Below are 16,892 nucleotides of genomic sequence, written 5' to 3' on the forward strand. Positions count from 1 at the left end.
TGCAGGTCTGGGTAGCTGAAGACAGAGTGAAGACCTGCCCCACTCCGCAGAGGCTCACCACATCTGTCAAGATCAACTTCTCTGCCACCATCTGGGGAGGAAACCCCAAGAAATTAGGCTTCTCCTCCCTTAGTAGGTTCTTGGTGTCCACAGCATGGGGCCAGTGGAGTCTGCAGCTACAGCTGGCTGTGTCATTACTGGTGCAGCTAGAGATGGAACTCACACTGGAGCCGAAGGTCCAGCAGGTTCCAGCTCAGCAGCTGACAGTGGAGTTGAAGCTGAAGTAGGCACTTCGTCCAGCTCTGCAGAGCCCAGTGGAGGTGACACTGGCTCCAGAAGAGCTGGAGCTGGCTCAGCCCTTGGGACTGGCCCTTGCTTCAGCTCTGGAGCTTCTGGAACTCTGGAGCTGGGGCGGACCCTACTTGATGTTCTCATGCCTTTCTGAGGTTGGTACAGTTGCTATTGCCCATGAGCCCACCCTAGATCACCTTCCCAGACTATAGTCCCCTCACTGTCCACCTGCCCCAGTGGGCTGCGACTCTACAGCTAACCACAGAGCAGGTGGTTATGACTTAGCAGTTCTAACCGAGGAGAACCGATTGGTAGGGAGTTTAGGTTCAGCTTCCAACAGGGAAGGTACAGGGCTGGCCGACCACCTGCACCTGTTGTCTGCGGCCAGGTTCCTACCACAGACAACATGGCCCTGGGGATGTAGTCGAGCAGCAGTCGGAGGACTGGCCTTTTCTTCCACACTGCCCTCCTGTAGCATCTAGAATTGGATTTGGGCCTCTATGCCCAATTTCCTGTCCAGCGGACAGCCCTATACCACCCTGACATCTGTGTAGATGTGCTGGTCACCAGTGGCAGGCCTGGTCACCCAGTAGGTTTAACATGGAGTTTCTGTGAGTCTCATCTTCCCACTGACACCCTTCCTCAGCGGTGCCTGGACACAAACCACCCCGGCCCCCATGCTCCTGGGTGTTTGGACTGAGGACTGAGACAGATTTGTGAGCAGGTGCTCCCAAACCCTGTTCTGAACCAGGTGGTGGTCAGGAAGGGTGGGCCTGCAAAGGGGCAGGAAGATGGAGATGGGACTGTGCTTGAGATGCCTTTCTAGGGGCCTGGGACCCCACTGGAGTTTTCTGTGTCATTTGTCCTTCTGGAGTGGAAGCCACAAGACCTCAGCCCTCCTGTGGGAATCAGAACATACATGAGATCAGGGTTATGCCAGCACCAAAACTCATTCTGTAGAGACAGAGGCCCTTCTTCTAGACCCAAAGACAACCCAATTTTTTTATGGTCTTGTCATGGTTCATCCTGGTCAGTATTTGGGAAGATGCCTCCAGATGGAGAGAAGACTGTGAGGGCATCAGATCTGATGGCAGTGCCCAGGACCAGCAAATGATGTCTGCAGGGACCGTCTGACTCTCCGACTAGAACTGAGGCCCAGGGATTGTGTCTTCTTTCTTCACAGAGTTATGTGAAAAGTCTCAAAAGTATCTACATGTAGTAGGTGTTTACTACATATTGTTGAATGAATGAACTCCAACAAGAATCATCAAATATCTGACTGGGCCTGGGGCCCCCTGCTTCTCCCAGAGGGAGATCACTTGTAGCCACATCAAGGGCAAAACTCAGGTCAGCTAGACAGAATCTGGTTTTTCAATTCAGAAAGGCCACAGGTCAGTGAGCAGTGAAGCAGAGGTTTTTCAAGAGGGAGAGAAAATTATAAAGATGAACAGCCACAGCACGTCCAGCAGCATATTCTGCAGAGCCAGGGACCAGGGAAACACTCTCCATGGCTGATCCCATTAGTATGTCTCTCTGAAACCCTACGAGGCTTATCCTATATCAACCACTTTTCAGAAGAGCAAGATGAGGGCTGCAGGGATGCAAGACACACAGCCAGCAGTAGGCAGTCGCCTTGCGCCAAGGATGGGTGGGTGCCCACCTAGTGAACTGCTCGTCCAAGAGCTCATCGAATACTGAATAAGTGAGCGTGTAGGTCATCATGTAGGTGAGGGTTCTGAATGGGATGGCTGGTATAATGGGCACCACTGGATGATTCGCTATCTCACCTGTCTTGAGGTCCCGGGTGGGCAGGCTTCACCAAAGCACAGGCCTATTTCGCTGTCACACTGGTGGGACAAGGAAGGGCATAATGTCAGTGGCATAACCATGAACCACCAGGAGGGTCTAGGTCTGGAGCTCACCCAGGAATGCCCAGCCCCTCACAGACTTGTGCAAGAGGATGGCAGCAATGTTTGTGCTGAACAGAATTCTAAGCCTAAAAGTACTATTTAAGTTTTCTGGGAGAGGTCGGGGAGGGACAACTGTTCCCTTCTGTGCACATTTTTAGGAGCAGAGCCACAGACACTCCAGCATTCATAGTCTGTGTGGAGAGCTTTGTCCCAGTGAGACCTAACATACATCCCCCTTGTAGAGATGAGGGCACAGAGGCTTAGGGTGTCAATGGCCACTCACAGTCTTTCAGCTCAAAACTGGGAACTGTCCAAAGCCAGGGCAGCATGGCAGTCCCTCCCAGCTACTAAGGCTTGCTCCACTCCTGACATGCAGGGAGGTCAGGGGACCTTGTCTCTCCCCCAGTTTGCAGACAGCGTACAAGATGGGCACAGCCTATGATAACTATTGACTTCAGAAAAGACACTTTTTCTTCCTTTTAATTAAAGGGCATTCTGAGACCCTCATTATAGAGATCATAGATTTAGCAAAGGGGCAAAGGCCTGGAGATTTCAAAGAAAGCTGATCACCAGACAGAAATCTGAGCAGGTGATGCAGGAAGAGGAAAAAATCCATGTGGCTGCTGAACAGCTGACAGGTGATGCAAAGGATCACCAGGGTAATTGCAAATTGAGGACCAGTGTGATTCCGTTGGACAACCTGACACCAGGTTGGTAAAAAAATGTGAAAGAATGAGAATCCCCAGGCCAGGCTGGATGCACAAAAGCAGCCACCCCAAGAGAGCACTGTTGGCAATGTCACTGCCATAGCCTCCTCGGATTAGACTCTAGCTGTAGCTGTTAAAGTATGAAAATGTTATACATGCATGTCCTTCCACCAGCAGCCCATTCATGGGCAAGTCTCCGGCAGAGCACTGCATATGCTAGGGGCTCAGTCATATTCTCTGAATTCATACGTTCATTTCTTAAGCCCATTATCCCAGAACATACCTGTCTTTGGATTGATGGTCTTTAAGTAAGTAACTAAGGCAAAGTGAGTTCACTGGAGTGGGTCCTAATGCGATATGACTGGCGTCCTTATGTGAAGGTCACGGAAAAGCGCAAAGGGGACAGACATATGGGAATACAGACACAGAAGACGGCCAAGAAGAGGGCCCTCAAGAGGACCCAACTCTATCGATACCCTGATCTCAAACTTCTAGCCTCTGGAATTGTGAGAAAATAAGTGTCTGTTGTTTATGCCACCCACGTGGCATGGTATTATGGCAGCAAACTAATACAGTTCATTGATACACACTTAAGATGCTCCCAACCAAACCGCTGACATGGCAACTAAATTGAGTCACATCAGGATCCAATGGTGTTGGAAGGCCACATCGCTGTGGCAAAAAACCTTCCTGTGGAACATTATGAGACAAATGAAGTCACAGCACCTGACCTGCTGGGTCCTGCTGGCATGTTCTGTGAAGTGACAAGTTGCACAAAAACCTATGGAATAGCTTAACTCTATCCCCTCTTCCTTGAATAAACCATTCTATCGAGTGTGAAGACATGTAAGGCTTGCAGAAGGCCTTAGGGACAGTGGAGCTGACTGCCACCCATGATTCCTGGGATAGAGAGTTAAAACAATAGAAACAGTAGCAAAATTTAAAGATGTTCCTGATCTGTGTGAAGTGAAACAACACACATTTTCTCTAATATTCCTAAAAATGTGTGAGGAGTATCTTTTAACCTTCCTGTGTAGCTGGTAGAGGAAGGGGTGTGTCCAGATTTCTTTGGGGGTGGGACTATGGGACAATCTAGTAGGAAAGCCCTGGGAGGCCTCCAGGGGAGTCTTTAGATTTGAGTCTGGGTTCTGGACCCACCATGGTTATCTCAGGGTCCTGGGTTTTGCGATCCCTTTGAGCCAGCTTTCACCTCAGACCAGCCCTGGCTGTTGTTGGTGGCCTGGTGCACCCGTCCCCTGCCCCAGGATGTGGAGCAGTTGTGCCCAACCACCATTACTCCACAGTCTCCAGGAGGCACTCTGCAAGGACAGTGCCCAGTAGCTAGGCCACGAGGATTTGGGGGTCATCCTGGGCATGGCCAGAGGGGGAATTACCCACCACAAATTCTGCTCCCTGATCAGGCACAGTCATCTGAATAGATCTCCAGCCAGGGAGAAAACAAAATGACACCTTGAGGGATAATAACAAGCGGGTAGAGAAGCTTGTTCCCTAGCACTCACCTTCCCATCCTGCCACACATAATCTGGGGTATGAATGTGACAGAACCACCAAGGATCCAACACCCAAACCCTGCTCCTGCCCAGAAGAGGCCCCATGCCCAGCTTTCCCTCACCACACCCAACACACACAAATGCAGACAAAGTCAGGGGTAAAGGGACTGCCCAGATGTGATCACAGTTGTGGCCTGGCCTGAACCAACCTGTGTCTCCTTAAGGGTGCTTCCTGCCAAATGGCCAGAGGCATTGGCGGTCAGGGCTGAGCCAATGTGTACAGCAACAGAAACTTTTCTCACTGGGCTTCTCAACCCAGAGCTTTGGAAAGTTGGGAAACGAGAGAACATCCATTCTGTAACTGTCAAGTGAGCTGGACAGGGGTTTCTGTTTAGACTCTGGGTGCCTAGTTACCAGTGTCACAAAGGAAGCGAGGTCACTTCTTCAAAGTCCCATTGCCTGGAGCCCTCTCTCCAATCAGATCCACCAAGGCCTCTCTGAGCTGTTGACTACACTCCCTCCTCACTCAGGTCGCCTCCGTACTGGACATCCACACAGCCTGCACCATAGTCTGAGAGATATACCAGGTTCCCAGCTCTGAGGACAGAGTTCAGACCTCTTTTTATCACCAGTTCTGTGTCCTGGAGAAACCACTGTGCCCCTGGGGGCATCTCCTGCCTGTCCTCCAACCTGCACAATGGGGATGATGCTAGACACTACTTCCTAGGGACACTGTCAGGTAAATAAATACCAGATAACACCTTGGCACCTGTGTGCAGGTGTCACATGTGTCCAATGCATAAACTGAGAGATGAGACATTACAAGATGGGTGGGGTGCAGTACAGTATACCAGTCATGACAGGCCTGGGTCTCAGCGCTGTGATCTTGGGAAAGTCACACCCTCTCGGCCACGCTTTAGGGTCTGCACCTTTAAAGGGTTAAAATTAAGGAAGTCCAGATGTTGCCATCCACTGCCATAAGCCCTTTATGGTTCCTGTTACCCTGGGAAGCAGACCTCGTGCCTCATGTGGGCCCACCTGGTGGGAGCATCTACAATGACTCCTGAGGTCCTGTCTCCTCATGAGCACATCCTGTGTCATGGCCTCTGAACAACAGGCACAGCTGAGGTGGTGGGGCACCACTTTCAAGTTTTATTTACAAATAGTCTGTCATTTCCCTCATGCTCATTCTCTCTCTCTCTCTCTCTCTCTCTCTCTCTCTCTCTCTCTCTCTCTCTCTCTCCTCTCTCTCCCCTCCACCCTCTCGCTTTCTCTATCTCCCCCCACCCCATTATATATCTAGAACTGAGATAGTATCACCAATGTCCTGCCCTATGTAGAGGCCCCACATGACAGACTGAGGGAGTGGACATCAACAGACAGGCAGGAACTCAGGCTCTGTCCAAACTGCATCCTGAGCATACCCACAGGAGAGCATTAGGGAGTAGTCCACTCCAGCCACTTCAAGCCTGTGAAGCACCTTGAGGCAGTCAGGAGCACCCAGCTAAGTCTCACCCAGATGCTTGAGCCACAGAAACCATGAGATATTAACTATTTGTAGTTTGGGGGAGCAATTTTGTCAGCGCTTCAGTTTCTCCTCATCTCAGTTGCCTAATAATAAGCAAGCCTCCTATAAAGTTATGAAGCATATTAAAGAGTTAATGTCTGAAAATGCTTGGAACACCTGGCATCTCTCAAGCTTTGTGTCTATATATTATAAATAAATTACAGAAATTCTCTAACACTGTCTGTAAGCTCCTGAGGTTGGGACTGGCACCTGGTTGAAGGAAAAAAGTATTCACAATTTACGATGAATAAATGGATGGCCAATACTGTGGGATGCGCTGGAAACGTCTCATTCTGCGTCTCATTATTTACAAATAGTCTGTCATTTCCCTCATGCTCATTCTCTCTCTCATAATGAAGTGGACTCCATTGGTGTGTGAGGCTCTGGGTCAGAGCACTAACTTGTTGGGCTTTGTCATGGTTTGAGGCCAGAACATCTCAGGACCCCAGGATCTTCTGGAGAGAGATGGGACCTAGGTGTGGGTGGCATGGTTGTCAGGGTAAGTTGAGGCTTTCCCAGGAAAAAGCAGGAGCACAGAACTGAGGGCCCAGCCTGCGCCAGCCAGCTGCCTGGAAGCCAACCAGCCCAGGAGGCTCAGATAGAGCAGGCAGAGGCCAGGAGGGGGGTCTCATGATCCATTTCATCAGCTGCTTCTGGTGTGTGCAAGGTCCTGGGCTGAGACATTTGAATGAGTCCCTCTGACTCTAAGAAATTCAACTTTGTTTTGCTTTGCTTTGTTTGTATGGAAAAAAAATTTTTTATAATCATATTTTTATAATCTCATTTTCCCTGTAAGAGATTTCCAGTTGTGGATTTTGATCCTATATTTACATACATGTAGTATTTGAAGCCTATATTTATAGGCAGCAGGTGTCCCCAGTTATTAGAGCCAGTGAGAAGAGGAACAACACAAGGGCAGGATTGGGAGCCATTTTCCTGAGCAAATTAAGAGCAGGTACCATTTTAGTCAGTTACTTTCTGAGACTGCTCATATTTAATCACATTAATGGTACTTGATATTGTAAAATGTTCTTTTCTTTAAAATACAATTTCTGTCATCATTAGTAAATGTCAAAAGTAGTGAAGTGTTTTTCTGACTTTTCTTCCTGAAAGTGAACAAAGTGATCCCCACGATTAGTCTAGTACCCACCTGGCACCATACATAGTTATTAAAATATTATTGACAATATTCCCTGTGCTGAATTTCACATCCCTGTGACTACTTTGTAACTACCAATTTGTACTCCTTAAATCCTTCGTCTTTTTCACCCAAACTTCCAACTCTCCCTCCCATCTGGGAACCACCACTTTCTTCTTTGTATTTATGCATCTGTTTCATTTTGTCTGCTTATTTTGTTCTTTATATTCCACATATAAGTGACATAATATATATTTGAAAAATCTCTGTCTGACTTATTTCACTCAGCATAATACCCTCTAGGTCCATCCATGTTGTCACAAATGACTAGATTTCATTCTTTTTATGGCCAAGTAATGCTGTTGTATGTATGTACCACAACTTCTTTATCCATTCATCTATCGATGGACACTTAGGTTGCTTCCATATCTTGGCTATTGTAAATAATGTCTCAGTGAACGTACAGGTGAATATATCTTTTTCAAATTAATGTTTTAAACTTTTTCAGGTAAATACCTAGAAGTGGAATATCTGGGACATAAGGCACTTCTATTTATAATTTTTTTAAGGATCCTCCAGACTGTTTTCCATATGACTGTACCAATGTGCAATCCCAGGGGTTGCAAAAGGGTTTTCTTTCCTCCACATCCTCGCAAACCCTTGTTGTTTGTTGATTTATCAATGATAGCCATTCTGACAGGTGTGAGGTGATATCTCATTGTTGTTTTAATTTGCATTTCTCTGATGATTAGTGACCTTGAGCATCTTTTCATATGTCTATTGGCTATCTGTATGTCTTCTTTGGAGAAATGTCTATTCAGGTCCTCTGCTCATTTTTTATTGGATTCTTAGATTTTTTTTTTGTTAGATTGCATGAGTTCTTAATAAATTTTGGATATTAACCCCTTATTGGATATATCATTGGCAAATATGTTCTCCCATTCAATGAGTTGTCTTTTTGTTTTGTTGATGGCTTCCTTTTTTGTGCAAAAAACTTTTTAGTTTGATATAGCTCATTTGTTTATTTATTTATTTATTTTTTATGTTATTTCCCTTGCCCAAGAAGAAAAAAATATTACTAAGAACAATGTCAGAGAGTTCACGGCCTATGTTTTCTTCTGGAAGTTTTATGGTTCCAGGTCTTAGAATTCTTTAATACATTTTGAGTTTATTCTTGTATATGATATAAGAAGATATTCCAGTTTTATTTTTTTTCATGTATCTGTCCAGTTTTCCCAAAACCATTTATTAAAAAGACTGTCCTTACCCCATTGTATAGTCTTTCCTTCTTTGTCATAAATTAAGTGATCATATAGTCATGGGTTTATTTTGGGGCTCTATTCTGTTTCATTAATCTGTGTGTCTGTTTTTAAACTAGTATCATGCTATTTGGATTATTACAGCCTTGTAGTATAATATGATATCAGGTCACATGATACCTCCAACTATTTTTTCCTCAAGATTGCCATGTCTTATTGGGTTCCTTTATAATTCCATATAAATTTTTGAATTATTTGTTCTAGGTCTGTGAAAAATACCATGGATACTTTGATACGAATTACAATGAATCTATAGATTGCTTTGAGTAGTATGGACATTTTGACAATGTTAATTCTTCCTATCCATGAGCATGGTATATGCTTCCATATATTTGTATCTTTAAATTCTTCCTTCAATGACATAATTTGCTGAGTACTGGTCATTTACCTCCTTGGTTAAATTTATTTCTAGGTATTTTCATTTTTCTTGATGCAATTGTAAATGAGATTACTTTAATAATTTCTCTTTCTGGTAATTTGTTATTATGTATAAAAAGCAACCAATTTCTGAATATTAGTTTTGTATTTGATTATTTTAACAATTTCTTTCTGACAATTTCTTATTCATGTATAAAAAAGCAACCAATTTCTGAATATTAATTTTGTATACTGCTACTTTACTGAATTCACATATCACTTCTAATAGTTTTTAGATGGATCTTTAGAGTTCTGTCTATACAGTATCATGTCATCTGCAAAAACTGAATTCTATTCTTCTTTTTCAATTTAGATGCTTTTTATTTATTTTTCTCATTTAGATGCTTTTTATTTATTTATTAGCTGTGGCTAGGATTTCTAATACTATGTTGAATCTATAGATTGCTTTGAGTAGTATGGACATTTTGACAATGTTAATTCAACGTTGAACATCAGTGGAGGAAGTGGACATTGTTGTGTTGTTCCTGATCTTATGGAAAATACTTTTAGCTTTTCTCCGTATAGTATGATGTTGGCTGTGGATTTGTCATATATGGTCTTTATTATATTGAGATATGTTTCCTCTCTTCTTTCTTTGCTGAGATTTTTTATCATAAATGGATGCTGGATTTTGTCAAATGCATCTAACTTCTTCATCTAATGATATAATCATAAAATTTTTATTCTTCATTTTATGTGGTATATCACGTTAATTGATTTGCAGATATTGAGCCAACCTTGCATCCCAGGAATAAATCTCACTTGATTGTGGTGTATAATCTTTTAAATGTGTTGCTAAATTTGGTTTGTTAATAAGTTGTTGAAGATTTTTTCACCTTTGTTCATCAAGGATATCAGCCTATTATTTCTTTTTTTTGTAATGTCTTTGTCTGGTTCTGGAACCAAGGTAATGGTGGCCTCATAAAATGAGCTTGGTGGCCTTCCCTCCTTTTTAATTTTTTGGAATAGTTTGAGAAGAATAGGTGTTAATAGGTGTTAATTCTTCTTTGAATGTTTGGTAAATTCACCTGTGAAGCCATCCGGTCCATGGCTTCATTTCTTGGGAGTTCCTTGATTGCTGATATGATGTCATTAGTAGTGATTGGTCAGTTCAAATTTTCTGTTTCTATTTTATTCCGTCTTGGAAGATTGCACATTTGTAGGAATTTATCTATTTCTTCCCGCTTGTCTAATTTGTTGGTATTGAATTGTCCATAACATTTCCTGATAATCCTTTGTATTTCTGTGAGATCATTTGTCACTTTCCTCTTTCATTTCTGATATTATTTATTTAGGCACTCTCTCTTTTTACTTTTTCTAATTAATATTATTGGGGTGACATTGGTTAATAAAATCAAATAAGTTTCAAGTGTACAACTCAACAATAAGTCATATATATACACATTTATATATACATGTTTATATTGCATTGTTTGTTCACCACCCAAAGTTAAATTTCTTTTCATCACCAAATATTTGATCCCCTTTCCTTGTATCTGCCTCCTCCCTCCTCTCTTCCTTCTGATAACCACTAATTTATTGTCTATGTCTCTGTTTGTCATGTTCATCTGTTGCTTTCAGTTTTCTATCCCACATATAAGTGAAATTATATAATTTTCAACTTTTTCTGTTACATGCATCCTTCTCAAAGCTGCACACTCAGTCAAAAAAATTTCCTTGATAGAGGAGAGGACCGTTCTTTGTCAAGAGTATATGTGTAGCTGCGCTCCCCTGCTAGAACCTCTCTCCTTTTTCTTGATGAGTCTAGTCAAAGTTTTATCAATTTTGTTTATAATGAACCAGCACTTAGTATTATTGATCTTTTGTATTGTATTTTGACTGCATTTGTTTATTTTCACTCTGGTATTTATTATTTCTTTCCTTCTCTTAACTTGAGGTATTGTTTGCTATTCTTTTTCTAGTTCTTTTAGATGTAAGGTTAGATTGTTTATTTGAGATTATTCTTGTTTCTTGAGGTAGGCCTGTATTGCTATGAATTTCCCCCTTAAAACTGCTTTAGATATGTCCCATAGGTTTTGAGTCACTGTTTTCATTTTCATTTGTCTCAAGGTGACTTTTGATTTCTTCCTTGATCTCACTGTTAATTCCTTCATTGTTTAGTAGCATGTTATTTAGCCTCCATGTGTTTGTGTGTTTTTCAGGGTTTTTTTTTTTTTTCCTGTAATTGATTTCTAGGGTCATAGCATTATGGACAGAATAAACACTGGATATGATTTCAGTTTTCTAACATTTACTGAGACTTGTTTTGTTGGCTAACTTATGGACTATCTTGAAAAATATTCCATGTGCACTTGAAAAGAATGTATATTCTGCTGCTTTGGGGTGAAATGCTCTAAAAATATCAATTAAGTTCATCTGTTCTAGCGTGTGATTTAATGCCACTGTTTCCTTGTTCGTTTTCTGTCTGAAAGATCTGTCCAATTGTGTTAATGAAGCATTAAATTTCCCCTACACAACTATGTTACTATCTATCTCTCCCTTTATGTCCATCAATATTTGCTTCATATATGTAGGGACTCCGATGATGGCAACATATATGTTTACTAGGTTGACGTCATTTTGTTGGATTGATCCTTTTATCATTATGTAATATCCTTCTTTGGCTCTTATTAAAGTTTCTGTTTTAAAGTCTATTTTTTTTTTATAGAAGTGTTGTTACCCCAGCTTTTTGTTGTTGTTGTCATTTCCATTTGCATGAAATATTTTCCATCCTTTATTTTCAGTTCATGTGTCTTTCAATGTGAAATAGGTCTCTTGTAGACAGCATATATATAAAGATATAGATATAGATATAGATATAGATATAGATATAGATATAGATATAGATATAGATATAGATATAGATATAGATATAGATATAGATATAGATATAGATATAGATATAGATAACAAGATATAGATATCTATATATATAACAAGATAGATATATAGATATATAGATATATAGATATATAGATATATCTTGTTTTCTTAATCATTCAGTTACCCTATGTCTTGTTTGATAGAAACATTTAATTCATTTTTATTTAGAGTGATTATTGATAGGTGCATAGCAATTACCATTTTATTATTGATATTTATGTCCTTTTTATTCTCCTTCTTCTTCATTTTAAAGAAGTCTCTTTAACATTTCTCGTAATACTGGTTCATTGTGATGAATTCCTTTAGCTTTTTCTTGTATGAGAAGCTTTTTATCTCTTCTTTATTTTTAAATAATAGCCTTGCTGGGTAGAGTAACCCTGGTTATAGGTCTTTGCTTTTCATCATTTTGAATACTTCATGCCAATCCTCTGACCTTCAGAGTTTCTGTCAAAAAATAGGCCGGCAATCTTATAGGAGGTTCCTTTGTAGGTAATTATTTCTCTTGTTGCTTTTAAGATTCTCTCTTTTTCTTTAACTTTGGCATTTTAATTATGTTGTGTCTTGGTATGGGCCTCTTTGGGTTCACCTTGTTTGGGACTCTTTGTGCTTCCCAGATTTTTTAAAAATTAAATTTATTGGAATGGCATTGGTTAATAAAATTATATGTTTCACATGTAAAATTTAATAATATGTGATATGCATACTGCATTGTGTGTTCACCATCCAAAGTCAAATCTCCTTCCATCGCCATATATATGACCTCCTTTACCCTTACCTACCTCCTTCCACTCCCCTTCACTCTGGTAACCATTAAACTATTGTCCATGTCTATGAGGCCTTATTTGTCCAGTTTGTTTCTTGCTTTCAGTTTTATATCCCACATGAGTGAAACCATATGTCTATTTCCTTCACCAGGTTAGGAAAGTTTTCAATCATTATATCCTCAAATAGGTTCTCAATTCCTTGCTTTTTCTCTTCTCCTTCTGGTACCCATATGATGCGAATGCTGTTACACTGGATAGCTTCCCAGAGGTCCTTTAAATTTTCCTCATTTATAAAAAATTCTTTTTTCTATTTGCTGTTCTGATCAGGGTTTTTGTTTGTTTGTTTGTTTGTTTGTTTTGCTACTTTGTCTTCCAAATTGCTTATTCAGTCCTCTGCTTTGTCCAATCTACTATTGATTTCTTCCAGTGTATTCTTCATTTCAGTTTTTGTATTCTTTATTTCTGATTGATTCTTTTTTATGGTTTCTATGTTCTTTTTAATGCTTACTATCTTTTTGTTAAAGTTTTCACTGAGCTCTTATATTCTTTCCCTAAGTTCATTGAACATTCTTTTAACCAGTGTTTTGAACTCTGTATCTGGAAGGTTGCTTGCCATCACTTCATTTAGTTCTTTTTCTGGTGTTTTCTCTTGTTCTTTCATTTGGGACATGTGTGTTTGTTTTCTCACTTTGGCTGCCTCTTTGTGTTTGTGTCAATGTGTTAGGTAGATATACTATGTCTCCCAGTCTTGACTGGATAACCTTATGCAGTAGATGTCCTCTTGGACCCAGTGGTGCAGTGTTCCTTGCTCCCTGAGCCAGGTGCTCAAGATGTGTGTCCCTTGTGTGGGTCGTGTGTACTTCTCTGTTGTAGTTGAGCCTTGATTGCTGTTGGCTTGTCAGCAGGTTGGATTGACTCTCAGGTTGTGAGGATTGACCATGCTGCAGTGTATAAGCTGTTGTGTGGGGGTCAACCCTATAGAGTGAGATTTTCCCGAGTAGGCTCTGGTGCCTGCTGAGACCACCTTTTGGGTATGCTTCTTGTGGGGCTAATGGGTGGTGCTCTCATGGTTTGATGCTGGGACTTTTTGGAATGGGCTTCTCTGCAAGTCAAGATTGGCTGCTGCCGGTGACTGGCCCAGAGGCTACATGATACTAGCTACAAAGCGATTCACAGTTGTTCACTGCCTGTGTTGGACTTGGAGGTGTGTGGAAAACACTATGAACTGAGGCTACTTGCCACCAGTACTAGGCCTGGAGCAGCTCAGCAAAAGGGCCAAAGGCCTACCAGCACCTGCCAGGTGACCATAAGGCTCAGTTTCTCAAAGAAGCTCTGGTGTATGGGATTTGGGTGGGTGGGATCTCAGAGAGTCACCAGCATGGTGCAAATGGTGTTCAATGGTTAATGCATATTTGAATTTGACACCAGTTCTGAGCCTGGGTCCACTCTTCGAAAGTCTCAGAGCACCCTGAGGCCAGCTGCACCCTTTCTGATGCCCACAGACCCCTGAGAGTTGTCAAAGAAAAACTGCAGCACAGACCAACACCAGCTACCTGCCAACATGAAAAATCCTTAGGAATTGTGTAAGTTGGGTGGGACAGAGTCCCAGGAAGTCACCAAGTTGGAGCAAGCAGAGTTCTTCAGGCCAATGCAGATTCAGATTTGGCCATGTGGGGAAGAGGACTCAACACAGAAATGATAGTGGCTGTCCCTCCAGCCCTCTCCCTGAAGCTACATGACTCAGTCTTTTCCTGTATGTCTCTGGCATCTCCCCAGCTGCAATCCCTCTGCTGGAGCCCAGGGTAAGTGTTTGGGAGGGAGAGAGTCTGCACACAGGCCCTTTAATGAAATTTCTGGATTTCCAGCCACCTTCTGTCTTACCCAGAGGGACAGAATCTCTACTGATTTTCAGCCAGGTGTTTGGGGGCTTGTTCTTTCCAGCACTGAAACCCTGTGTGGGGTTGGAACCCCTTCCTCGCTCTTCATGGGTAACTTCTGCAACTGAGATATCCTTCCAATTCTTAACTATTTCATGCACGTGTGGGACCAGCCTGTTTTGTGTCTCTTCCTCTCCTACCAGTCTTCACATGGCTTCTTCTTTATATCCTTCGTTATAGGACTTCTATTCAGATAGTCTTCAGATGGTTCTCCAAGTTGATTGTTCTACAATTTAGTTGCAATTTTAATGTGCCCATGGGAGGAGGCAAGCACAGTATTAACCTACTCTGTCATCCTGACAAGAACTTGACAAGGGAATTTTGATTTGAAGGCACTCCTTTTGAATTCAGGAAATGTCTGCCTCCCCAGGCACTTCTACTTAAATATCATTGGCCAGACTCTTTCATATGGCCACTCTAAATACAGACATATGTCTGTAGTGCTAGCAGACTCATGAGAAGATCGTTGGGAATGGCTGTTGTTATCCAGACTGTCTCACAAGATCTGAAACAAAAACCATCACTATTTGTAGTGGAATCACCTGTTATGAAAAGTCCCTCAAATTTAGAAAATGCTTACTCCAAATGCACAAGAATTTTATTATGTATGCATATAGGTACTTATCCTTTAGAAATGGGCATGAAGAGCTGTTTAACTCTGCAATTAGGTTATTTATAATTTTATGAAAATTTATCAAATAGTTTCATAGTAAGAATGCTATATTCAACCACAGAGAACATCTAGTATTGTTTTTGTTCTATGTGTTTTATAACAAACTTGATGAAATATTTAAATGCCAATTAATTTTAAGTTGAATTATTTTGACACACAATTCTGAGGGCAAGTTGTGTATTTGAAAGATCAAGTGAGAGAAGTAAGACATAGAAAAGGAAGAAGCCAAGGAAGACTATGTTTAGTCATATATAAATATAGATATAGATATATACATACACACACACACATATATACATACATATATATATGAATACATAAATTTGTGTGTGTGTTCAAGTGACAAAACTAACATTGCAACAAGCATAGAAGGTTTCCAAGAGTGACTTATCTGATGATAACTCTGAGATGACTTAGCTACTGCACAGGCTGTCAAGTTTACCATGCATCTATATCACCTAGAGGACTGGTAAAATCAGAGTTTGCTGGGCCCCTCCCCTTGTTGGTATTTTAATAGTTCAGACTAAGAATTTTCCTTTCTTAAAAATTTTCAGGTGATGCCAACGGTGCCTGCCCAGAGAAACTTCTTAGAGAACCAAACTTCTTCTAAAGCCTGGGGCCACATTACAGCTGCTTTCCCCAGTGAGAATCCTAGCCCATAGAAGATGGAGTAAGATACAGTTTAAATGGACATTGAGAAAATAGGAGGAGAGTGGCATATAGGACTCATGGTAACTACAAAGAAAAAAACCTATAGTAGATTCACAAAAGATATACATACTAATGTTAGCTATTAAAATAATAGGAGAAAATGAGCATGGGATTTTTTGAGAACTTTCTATTCACTATCTTAAATCTTTGGTACATCTAAAACTATTCTTTAAGATAAAGTCTATTTTTTATTTAAAAGAACTCTTGGTTTTGATTTCTTTTATGTAGAGAATTTGAATCAGGAAAAAGAATGCAGCACCACAGTTTTTGACCTAATTCCCTTTTTCATTTTTATCATAGATGGTTCTTGGTGCTGCTATGTCTCATCTTGTTCTGCTTCTGCCAGCCTTGATTCAATCATGGGCAATTCTAATAGTTTGAAAATTCTATCACTGTGCTTATTTCTTTATGGCTTCTGCCATCCTAGAACAATACAGAATGAATTTGCTTCCACAAAGTAGTTTTTCAGTCATTCAAAGACAATTTTCTGAAGCATTCCTCCCGGGATTAATATTACGCTAAATACCCTCTGTCATTCCTCACGTAATTCAGTTTTTAAATATTTCACCATTCTGGATACTTTCTCATAAATATTTATGTTTATTAAGAAGAGAAACCCAGATCTAAATGCATTTTTTATTGTATCCTGATCAGAATTGAGCAGAATATTATTTCTTGGATTGCATATATACATGTGTGTATATATATACATACATATATACATACATGTGTACATACACAGAATTGAGCAGAATATTATTTCTTGGATTGCATATATACATGTATATATATATACATACATATATACACATGTGTACATACATACACATATATGTGTGTATATATACGTATATATACATAATTGACACACAATTATGTATATATATGTATATATATGTATATATGTGTATATATATGTATATATGTGTATATATATGTATATATACACACATATGTGTATGTATGTACACACATATATATGTATATATACACACCTATATATACATATATATATATGCAGGCACTAAGTGAAAATAGTATCAGATCTCAGAGATAAGGATTCA

The sequence above is a fragment of the Pteropus vampyrus genome, unplaced genomic scaffold (assembly GCF_000151845.1).
Source record: "Pteropus vampyrus isolate Shadow unplaced genomic scaffold, Pvam_2.0 Scaffold817, whole genome shotgun sequence".
In the NCBI taxonomy this organism is placed as follows: domain Eukaryota; kingdom Metazoa; phylum Chordata; class Mammalia; order Chiroptera; family Pteropodidae; genus Pteropus; species Pteropus vampyrus.